General features: G+C 39.0%; 1 pseudogene; it reads right to left on the bottom strand.

Moving 5' to 3' along the window:
- Positions 1–9,639, bottom strand: part of LOC102495139 (cell division cycle protein 123 homolog) — a 16,118-nt pseudogene extending 6,479 nt beyond the window's left edge.
- Positions 9,640–10,834: the final 1,195 nt, after the last annotated feature.

Here is a 10,834-nt window from a genome sequence, read left to right as displayed (position 1 = left end):
TAAGCCACCGGGTCCGGGACACGAACCGTGGTCCACTACATGGGAGTCCAGCGACATGGCCACTATGCCAACTGCTGGTCCCTTAAGAATTATTTTTATTTAACTTTATTTTATTTATTTATTTTTTAAAATTTGACCAAGGGGGAGGCGAGAGAAAGTGAGAAAGCAAGTCTCCAGTTTCAGGACTTGAGTCACGGTTGGCCATCTGGGAGTCCAGCGCCCTTAACCACCTTAACACCACCTACCAGCCCCAGGATTTGTCATTAATGATCAGATCATGGAAGTAGAATGTTCTCTTTCTATTTATGTCCTGAAGTTTCCTTTACTTTGATTTCGATTTTTATATAGCTTAAATAAGTTGCTTTATGAAGCTTTTTCCTACCTCTGATATCCAATAGTTTTTCCCTCTGTTATTCCCCAACTTTCTCAAAGTTATCCTCAACCTTCCATCAGAGTTATTTATAAATCCCATTTATCTCATGGGACAACACAGATTTCTTTTTTTTTTTTTTTTTTGAGAGATTTTCGTTATAGGGCGCGTGTGCTTGCCAGACAGACAGAGAGAGACAGAGAGACAGAAAGCGAGAAATCACCCCCAGGGGGTATGGTCACGCCGAATCCCTTCTCCTCCATTCTCCTCTCGGGATTTTGGGCACGCATGCACACGCGTCCGGCATGAATTCTAAGCCACCAGGTCCGGGACGCGAACCACGGTCAACTACATGGGAATCCAGCAACATAGCCATTACACTAACTGCTGGTTTCCAACACAGATGTCTTAAGAATGCTTTCTTCTCAAGTGACATAGATGATACTGAATAATATTTCTTATGCTTTGTTGGAGAAACAGTCGTACTGCCGTTACTGAGAAAACTACATTTGGCATTTAAGGTCATCTACATAATTTGTAGGAGAGGAACAACTGAGACTACATTTTTGCAATTTTTTTGTTTGTATATTAGGATTCTACCTTCTCTTCTTGATAATGTGGACTTTTTGCAAGCTAATGTATTTTATCATTGGTCATTTTATTCTTTAGAATTCTGTTTCTCTTTGGGGTCATGTCTATAAGGCCTACTTCAGTCATTTGCAAAATCTGTTCTAGAAGTTTTTACCATACTGTTTTCCTAGGCAAATATTTTGTGGTTTATAAAACGTGTTTAAAAATAGATCACAGACAGTTTCTCCTCTGAAACAGAGTGTAAGGAAGAGATGAAAGAAGAATTTTTAGATAATTAAGAACTGACAACGTGGCAGGCATCAAAGCATCCTAGGATCAGTTTTACTGATGGGTAGAATAATCCTTCAATGTAATGCATTTATTTCTAATTAAGTTTAGTGAAAGTTTTCCAACAGAGGAATAAGTGGCACTAACTTAAAATGAGAAGTTATAGACCTTGTTATGTGAACAGTAGTAGTTCAATAGTTCCAATTTTCTAGTTTCCTTTCTATGTTAATGAATATCATAACCCCTTCAGATTACTACTTGAAAATATTTAGAAAGAAACTACTTCATAATAGACATTTTAAAAAAGGTCCAATATGACTTACAAGGTCACTGGACAAAATAGAATAGTTAAACTAAATCAATTCATTTGGATAAGAGCCAAGAAGAAAGGAAACATAAGCAAATAAAAATTTTCTTTTTAAAATGGTATATTAATAGTTATCTTGGGGACCAGCAGTTGGCATAATAGCTATGTCGCTGAACTCCCACGAAGTCGACCGCAGTTCAAGTTCTGGACCCAGTGGTTTAAACTCATGCCAGACGCGTGTGTGTGTGCCCAAGATCCTGAGAGGAGAATGGAAGAGAAGGGATTGCAGCGTGGCCATCCCCCCTGGGGGGTGATTTCTCGCTTTCTGTCTCTCTGTCTCTCTCTGTCTTTCTGGCGAGCACACGTGCCCTGTAGCAAAAACCTCCCCCTCCAAAAAAATAGTTATCTTGTGCTAGTGTTGTAGAGTCTGTCTAAGAAAGTAAGAATCTATTTTGTCAAATTCAGCATTTTTCTGAGCACTGAGAAGGAACGTACTACGTGAGTACTATAACATTTGTCAGTGGATTGCTCAAAGTGCTCATGCCTTTTTTTTTTGCATATTGTTATCTCTGTGAGTTTCAATTGAGAAAATTTAATGTACGTAGTGGTTTAATGGGAAACAGAGGTGTTTAAAAATGCCGAAATGGGTGTATTCAAACATGACTTGGTTTAAAATGAATCTGCAGCTGTTTTCAAAAGAGGATTCTTATTCTATTAAAATGCAAATAAATAAAAAAGCTAAAAAAAGAAAATTTAATATTGTATAATAATGAGTATTTGAGTAGTTGCTAAAGTTCAAGGACTGGGCAGGGAGAGAGGAGAATATGGTTATAAGAAAGCAGAGTTAATGGCCCTTGTGTTGCTGGAACCATTCTGTAAGTTGACTCCTAAAGAGTGTTAATGTCCTGGGAGTGATATTGTGTCATAGATTTGCAAGATGTTATCATTGTGCAAACTGAGTGAAGGGCACGTGGATCTCCCTGTATTATTTTCTACCAATGCATTAATCTACAATTTTCGAAAAACAAAAAGTCGAATTAGAAACTATAAATAAAGGCTAATGGTGGTGTGTGGTTATGGTGACTGGATTCCACATGGCTGACTGTGTGGTTCAAATTCCTGACCCAGTGGCTTGAAAAACACACTGGGCATGTATGTGTACATACTTACTGTGTGGGATGATTTTTTATCCACCAATTTTCCTCATCATTAACAAAAATCAACTCAAAATGGATCAAAGATTTAAGTGTAAGACATTAAACTATAACCTACTGGTAGAAAACAAAGGGGAAACTATTAAAGACATTGGAGTAGGAAAAGATTTATTAAATAACACCTGAACATAGGCAGCAATACCCAAAATAAGTAACTGGAATTTCATCAAGCTAAATAGCTTTTGGAACAGCAGGTGGTGTAGAGGTTAAGGTAGTTAGATCCCATGTAGCCAATAGCATAATTCAAGTTCTGAACTCAGTGACTTGAAAAACAAGCTGGTCACATGTGTGTGCATTTCCAAGATCCTAAGAGGAAAATGAAAGAGAAATGATTGTGGTGTGATCATCCATTGGCGGATGCTTTCTCATTTTTCCTCTCTCTCCATCTCTCTCTTTCTCTGTCTCTCTCCTGTGAGTACACACACACTAAAGCAAATGAAAGTAAATAAATAAATAAATAAATAAAAACCATCTGCACAGTAAAGAAAACAATGATTAGAGAGCAGATATAATCTTCTGACTGGAAGAAAATATTTGTGAACTATGCTTCAGATAAGGAATAATCACCAGAATATGTAGGGAATGCAAGCAGTTCAACCATACCCTCACACAAAACCCTGAATAATTGAGTTAACATTGGCAAATGAGATGAATAGAAAACTTTTAAAGAAAGACATAGGAACGCCCAAAATACATATAAAAAACGTATAATGCCTCATATCCTAAGGGAAATGCAAATCAAAACCACTATGATATACCTCTTAACCCCAGTCAGTATGGCTATGATCAAAAAACAAGGAGTAACAAATGCTGGTAAGGTTGTGGTGAAAAAGAATGGTTTTACGCTGCTGATGAAAATGTAAATTAGTACAGCTGTTGTCGAAACAATATGGAGCTTCCTCAAAAGCTACGAATAGAACGGCCATATGACCCAGTATTCCTGTTCCTTGGTATTTACTCAAAGGATAAGGAAATAGTCATAAAAACCATGTTTATTGCAGTATTATTGCTAAGACATGGAATCAACCTAAATGCTCAAGAACTGATGGCTAGGGACCAGCAGTTAGCGTAATGGCTATGTCGCTGGACTCCCATGTAGTCGACCGCGGTTCACGTCCTGTACCCAGTGGCTTAAATTCATGCCGGGCGCATGTGTATGCATGCCCAAGATCCCAAGAGGAGAATGGAGGAGAAGGGATTGTGGCGTGGCTATCCCCCCTAGCGTGTGATTTCTCGCTTTCTTTCTCTGTCTCTCTCTGTCTGTCCTCTCTGTCTGTTTGGCGAGCACACATGCTCTATAGCAAAATAAACCCCCAAAAAACAAAAAACAAAACAAAAACAAAACAAGCAAATAAAACCTCTTCAAAAAAGAAAAAAAAGAACTGATGGCTAGATTCAGTTCACATGTGCACTATGGAATCCTATGTAGGTATGAGGAACAATGAGACTCACTCATGTGAAGCGATTAAATGCTAAGTAAAGCAAGTCAGACTATGAAAGACAAACACTGCATATCCCCATTCAATGCATACCAAACGTCTCCACTCTATGAGGACAATGAAAGATCCAAAAATGTTTGTTTTTTTTTGTTTTTTGAGAGATTTTTGCTATAGGGCACATGTGCTTGCCAGAAAGACAAGAGAGACAGAGAGACAGAAAGCGAGAAATCATCCCCCAGGGGAGATGGCCATGCCATAATCTCTTCTCCTCCATTCTCCTCTTGGAATCTTGAGCTTCCACGCACACATGCCTGGTGTGAGCTTAAGCCTGTGGGTCTGGGACTCGAACTGTGGTCGACTACATGAAAATCCAACAACATAGACATTTTGCCATCTGCTGTCCCTGAAAGATCCAAAAATATAAAAGTAGAAAAGACAAATGTAGATAACAGAGATTGTATGGAAGGAGAGTGAAGAGTGTAGTGTGACAGGGAAGGACTCAGAGAATAAAAACAGCCGGAGTGTAGTATTCTCTGTTCAAAATAATGTAATATGGCCATATCTTTGATTTGATTGTCAATCCCATGCATACTTAAAAATTATATTATGCACTACAGAGGTGATGATACTTGAATGTAAATAAGAAATCATGAAATAAAAGGAGGTAAATCTAGAATGGTAAATCAGTTTTCCTTAATTAATAATACAAGACTACAAAAATAATTACATGCCGAAAATCCTAAGGACCTGATAGAGAAGTATGAGACAATACTTATGAATTCCCATTTCTTTGGAAACATCTTCTGTTTTTAAACATTTTCAAAGAGTTTTTATCAGGTCTTACCAGAATAATGTAGCACTTGGGGACAAAGATGCAACCCCAAATCCCTGCACTGGAGGCCAAGATAGAGAAGACCCCCACGGCCACCATGACCTTTCCCTTGGTGCTATGGTAGACAGAGATAAATGTGACCCAGACACTGCAGGCTGAATGTGAGGAACTTGGCCTCATTGAATGTATCAGGCAGATTCTTGGCCAGGAAAGCCACAGTGAAGCTTCCCAGGGCCAAGGAGCCCAGGTAGCCCAGGGCTACTATGCCATATGGGTTCTTTTTTCATCTATGGATGTGGGGTACTTATCACTGTTTGTAAATTGGCTTTATTTTTTTTTTCTTTCAGAAATTGGTGAAGCTAGAGAAGACATAATTTGGAAATAAGGAGAGCATTTCAGTAATCCTTGTATCTATTCATTACCACCTTTAGTTATCTTTTTTTTTTTTTCTTTAGAGAGGGACTTTTGCTATAGGGTGCATGCACTCACTGAAGGACAGAAAGACAAAAGCATGAAATCACCCTCCAGGAGGGTTGGCCATGCCACAGTCCCTTCTCCTCTATTCTACTCTCGGGATTTTGGGTATGCATTCACATGTGCCCGTCATGAGTTTTAAGCCACCAGGTCCAGCACTTGAACCGTGGTTGACCATGTGGGAGTCCAGTGATGTAACAATTGCACCATCTGTTGGTCCTGTTTTAGTTGATTTTTTGGAACAGGCCTGGTTTTGTATGGGTGATCACCATCTTAAGAACTCTTGTGAGGTAAAATCTTAGCTTTTTCATAAAAATAATGGGAGCGTGATTGCACCTAGATCATATGGTAATTCTATTTGTAGATCTTAGAGGAACCTCCAATAGAACTACCAGATTATCCAGCAATTCCACACCTGGGTATCTACCCAAAGGATAGGAATACACTCAGTCAGGAAAGTGCTTGCGCATCCTGTTTATTACAGCATTATTCACAATTGCTAAGATATGGAACCAGCCCAAATGTCCATGGTCAGAAGAATGGATTGAAAAAGTGTGGCACATATACACTGTAGAATACTGCTCAGACATAAAAACAAGACCCTGGCATTTGATAGAAAGTAGATGAACATGGAGGATTTACTGCTAAGCAAGGCAAGCCAGACTATGAAAGAGAGGCATTGTATGTCCCTATTTAATAAATATCTAAGGTCTGCATTCTATGGCAGAAACTGAAAGATTGAAAAATATAAAAGCATGTAGAATAATTGTAGATACTAGAGACAGTGTGGGAGGAGGGTGGGAAGTGGAGGAAGGTGAGAGGAAGAAAATCAAGAGGGAAAGAAAGAAGCAAAACATTTAAGGAGCACAAAAATGGAAAATTGTTGATAATAACATGTATGATAATACTTTAACTGGAATATACAGTGTATTCATGCTGGGGGATGAAAAAAAAAGAAACATCCTAGAATGTTGCCCAGAGGGTGTTTTATAGGCATAAGCTCTGGTACAATCTTGATGAATGAAGTTTATAAAAAGCTTTTTGGGAGTTTATCTTGGTACTTTAAAAAGAGCACAATATAGATGTTTAGTTTCTTGATATTGGTAATGGCCTTATAGTATGAATGTATGCATATATTCACACTGATTGAAATATATACGTCACAAATAAATAACTTTTTGAATATTAATTACACTTCAGTAAAACTTCAAATAAAGGGCTCAAATTTTTTTCTTTGTGTGTGTGTGTGTGTGTGTGTGTGTGTGCATGTGTGTTTAAGAGAGGGTGAATGTTATTTGATATATATTTTTTTCAAGGCTCACAAGGAAATTTATATTTTAATGTCTATATTTAAAAAGAAGAGGTATAAAATCAATGACCTAAACCTCTTTATTTACTTTAAAAAATTATTATTTTTATATTACATTTAATCACATATATCTTTACAATGTATAGCATTTCTTTTTCCAGCACAATTACCATTCATATCAGTCAAGACAAAGACATTACTATACACATCATCAGCAAATAGCTTTTCATTTCTTTTTTCAGATTATAATTTATTTTTTATTATTCTCTTTTTTTAAACATTTGATTGCTATACTTCATTTGGCTTGTAAAGAGAATTTTCCCAATATGAAATACTTCTCAGACCAGTCCAGTTGAGAATACTATACATGTTATCAATAGGTAATAAACAATTTCTGTGTTCCACAAATGTCATGTCTCTCTTTTTTCTCCTGTTTTCCTTCTTCCTACTCCATTACACACTTTCTTCAGCATCTATAACTATTTTCACTGCTTTTATACCCTCTAATATTTCAACTTTTTTTTGAGAGTTTTTTTGCTATAGGGCACGTGCGCTCGCCAGAAAGACAGAGAGAGACAGAGAGATAGAAAGCGAGAAATCGCCCCCCCCTAGAGAAGATGGCCACGCCGCAATCCCTTCTCCTACATTCTCCTCTTGGGATCTTGGGCATGCATGCACACATACCCGGTGTGAGTTCAAGCCGCTGGGTCCGGGACTTGAACTGCGGTCGACTACATGAGAGTCCAGTGACATAGCTATTACACTAACTGCTAGTCCCTAATATTTCAACTTTTACCATAGAGTGCAGATAGATGGTATATATTAAGTGGATACATAGAATATCGCTCTTTCATAGCCTGGCTTGCTTCACTCAGCAATAAATCTTACATATTTGACCACTCTCTATGAAATCCCAGGGCCCTGTTGCTTTTTAATGGCTGAATAATATTCTATAGAGTATATGTACCATACTTTTTCAATCCATTCAACTGTTCGTGGACATTTGGTTTGCTTCCATGTCTTAGCGATCATGAATAACGCCACAATAAACATTGATGTGAAAGTGGTTTGTCAACTGAGCGTTCTCTTGTCCTTTGGGTAGATACCCAGAAGTGGGATTGCTGGATCAAATAGTTCTATTTTTAGATCTTTGAGGAACCTCCATATTGTTTTTCACAGTGGCTGGACCAATTTACATTCCCACCAACAGCCTAGGAGAGTTCCTCTTTCACCACAACCCTGCCAACACTTACACTTCTTGTATTTTTAATCTTTATCATTCTGACAGGGGTTAGGTGGTATCTCATTGTGGTTTTAATCTGCATCTCTCTTAAAATGAAGGATGTTGGAATTTCCTCATATGCTTTATGGCTGTTTGTATGTGTTCCTTAGAGAGATTTTTGTTCAACTCATTTTCCCATTCTTTTAATTGGGTTCATCTTTCTTTCTTTTCTTTTCTTTTTTTTTTTTTTTTCAGGTAAGCCACTTGAATTCCCTGTGTATTCTGGTTATCAGTCCTTGGACTGAGGCAATTTACAAAAATATTCTCCCATTCCAAGGGTTGTTGGGTCACACTAATTACTGTGTCCTTTGCTGTGCAGAAACTTTTTAATCCGATATAGTCCTACTTGTCTATTTTAGGGCTTATTGACCATGCTTTGGGAGTCTTATTTAAGAAGTCTTTGTCTACCCTGATGTCTCCCAGAGTTTCTCCAGTGTTTTCCACCAGTAGTTTTATATTTTGAAGTCTTAGGTTCAGAGATTTGATCCATTTTGAGTTGATTTTTGTTAGTGGTGAAAGATGGGGATTCAGTTTCGTCTTTCTGCAGGTGGATACCCAGTTTTTCCAGTACCATTTGCTAAAGGGATTTTCCTTTTCCCTATTAATTTGTGAGTGTCTTCCCCAGGAGAGAGGTCTACAAAATCCTTGGACAATTGGGAACTCAGATAGAGCCTGGATTGAACTGTAGCTTCACTGTTTGTGCAGCAAAAAGCTGGAGAATCCTGTTTCTGAGCATCTCCTTCACTAAAATCACCTTTTAAGTTTCTTCCTGATATTAGTTCTTCCCAGGTAAACAGTAGTGAATCTGTGACTTCGCCAAATAGAGATTAAAGTCAATTTTCCACCCCTCTGCTCTACTGTCTCTATAGATATAGAATTATGAAGGCTTCATCTAAGAATTTATACTGTATGTGTTTCTTGAGAGAGTCTTGTATGCATCTGCAAATTTCTTCCTTTTTCTTACATATATGATCATAGTATTGTGTGTATTGGAATTGATTTGAGAAATACCAATAAGCTTGGTCTCATTGACAAAACATTGAAACTCAGCCTCAGGAATTAATTCACACCATATTTGGGGAACAAGCTCATATTCCACACAAGGATCTAGAAAATCATCAGCACAATAAATAAATGCTAGAGTGAAGTCACAAATGATGGAATCAGAGCAGAAAGAAAGGGTTTTACATTTCAGAGAACTACTCATTACTATCCAGTATGCATCCTTTGGGGCACTCCAGCTAAGCTTAGGAAAGACACTGCCCCCCAGGGAGTTGACAGCTTCCTGAACTTTAGTAGTAAATTCAGGAAATTCTGGTGCCGTGAGTGTGGCTGTATTTTCATCATCAGATCACTGGATTTCTTCTGCTTCATCATCACTGTCTGGCTGAGACTGTGATGGTGGATCTTCCCTTCCTGAAACGACCAGGGTTCCATCATCGAGTAAATAACCTTTCATATTCTGAGGAAGTGGAAGAACGACACTCTTGATGGTAAGGCTTTTTTCGGGGACCAAGTGGAGAACTGACAGTGCAGCACATGCTCCTTCTTCATTCTGCAGCTGCTACTACAGCTGCCTTTTCCTCTCCAGCCAGTGCTGTCCTTTATCATTATTATTATTAATTTAACCAGAGACAGAGAGAGGGAAAATGAAAAAGCTAGCCACCAGGTCCAGGACTTGAACCATGGTCAACCATGTGAGAGTCCAGCACCTTAGCCACTATGCCACTTGCTGACCTCCCATGTAGAAACTTCTTAAACTGTTGTAATCCCACTTGTCTACTTTTGGGATTATTGCCTGTGCTTTGGGGGTTTTATTTAAGAAGTCTTTGCTTCACTAATGTCTCCCAGAGTTTCCCCAGTGTTTTCCACAAGTAGGTTTATAGTTTGAGGTCTTAGTTTTAGATCTTTGATCAACTTTGAGGTTTTTTTTCTTTACTGGTGAGAGAGAGGGTTCATCTTCCTGCAAGTGGATACCCAGTTTTTCTAGCACTATTTGCTAAAGAGGTTTTCCTTTTGCCACTGGATTGATAGGTACCCTTTATCAAAAATCAGTTAGCATAATTGCTACGTCACTGGACTCCCACATAGTTGACCGCGGTTCAAGTCCCGGACCCGGTGGCTTAAACTCACGCCGGGCGTGTGTGCATGTGTGCCCAAGATTCTGAGAAGAGAATGGAGAAGAGGAGATCTCGGCATGGCCACCCCCCTGGGGGGTGATTTTCTGCTTTCTGTCTCTCTGTCTCTCTCTGTTTGTCTGGCGAGCGCACGCGCCCTATAGCAAAAACCTCTCAAAAAAAAAAATCAGTTGGCTGTATATTTTCAGGTTTATTTCTGGGGACTCTATTCTGTTCCATTGGTCCACCTGTCTGTTTTTGTTCCAATACAATACTGTTTTGATTATCACAACTTCGTAATATATTTTTCGGGTCAGGAAGTGAGATGCCACCCACTCTACTCTTCTTGCACAGGATGGCTTTGGCAATATGGTGTCTCTTAAGATTTCAGGCAAGAGGGAACCAGCAGTTAGCATAATGGCTATGTTGCTGGACTCCCACATAGTCGACTGTGGTTTGCGTACCGGACCCATGGCTTAAAACTCACACTGGGCACGTGTGCGTGCGTGCCCAAGATCCCGAGAGGAGAATGGAGGAGAAGGGATTGCGGCGTGACCATTCCCCCTGGGGCGTGATTTCTCGCTTTCTGTCTCTATGTCTCTCTCTGTCTGGCGAGCGCACGCACCCTATAG

The sequence above is a fragment of the Tupaia chinensis genome, unplaced genomic scaffold (assembly GCF_000334495.1).
Source record: "Tupaia chinensis unplaced genomic scaffold, TupChi_1.0 Scaffold000201_1, whole genome shotgun sequence".
Lineage (NCBI taxonomy): Eukaryota > Metazoa > Chordata > Mammalia > Scandentia > Tupaiidae > Tupaia > Tupaia belangeri.
This window is presented reverse-complemented; position numbering and strand designations above follow the sequence as displayed.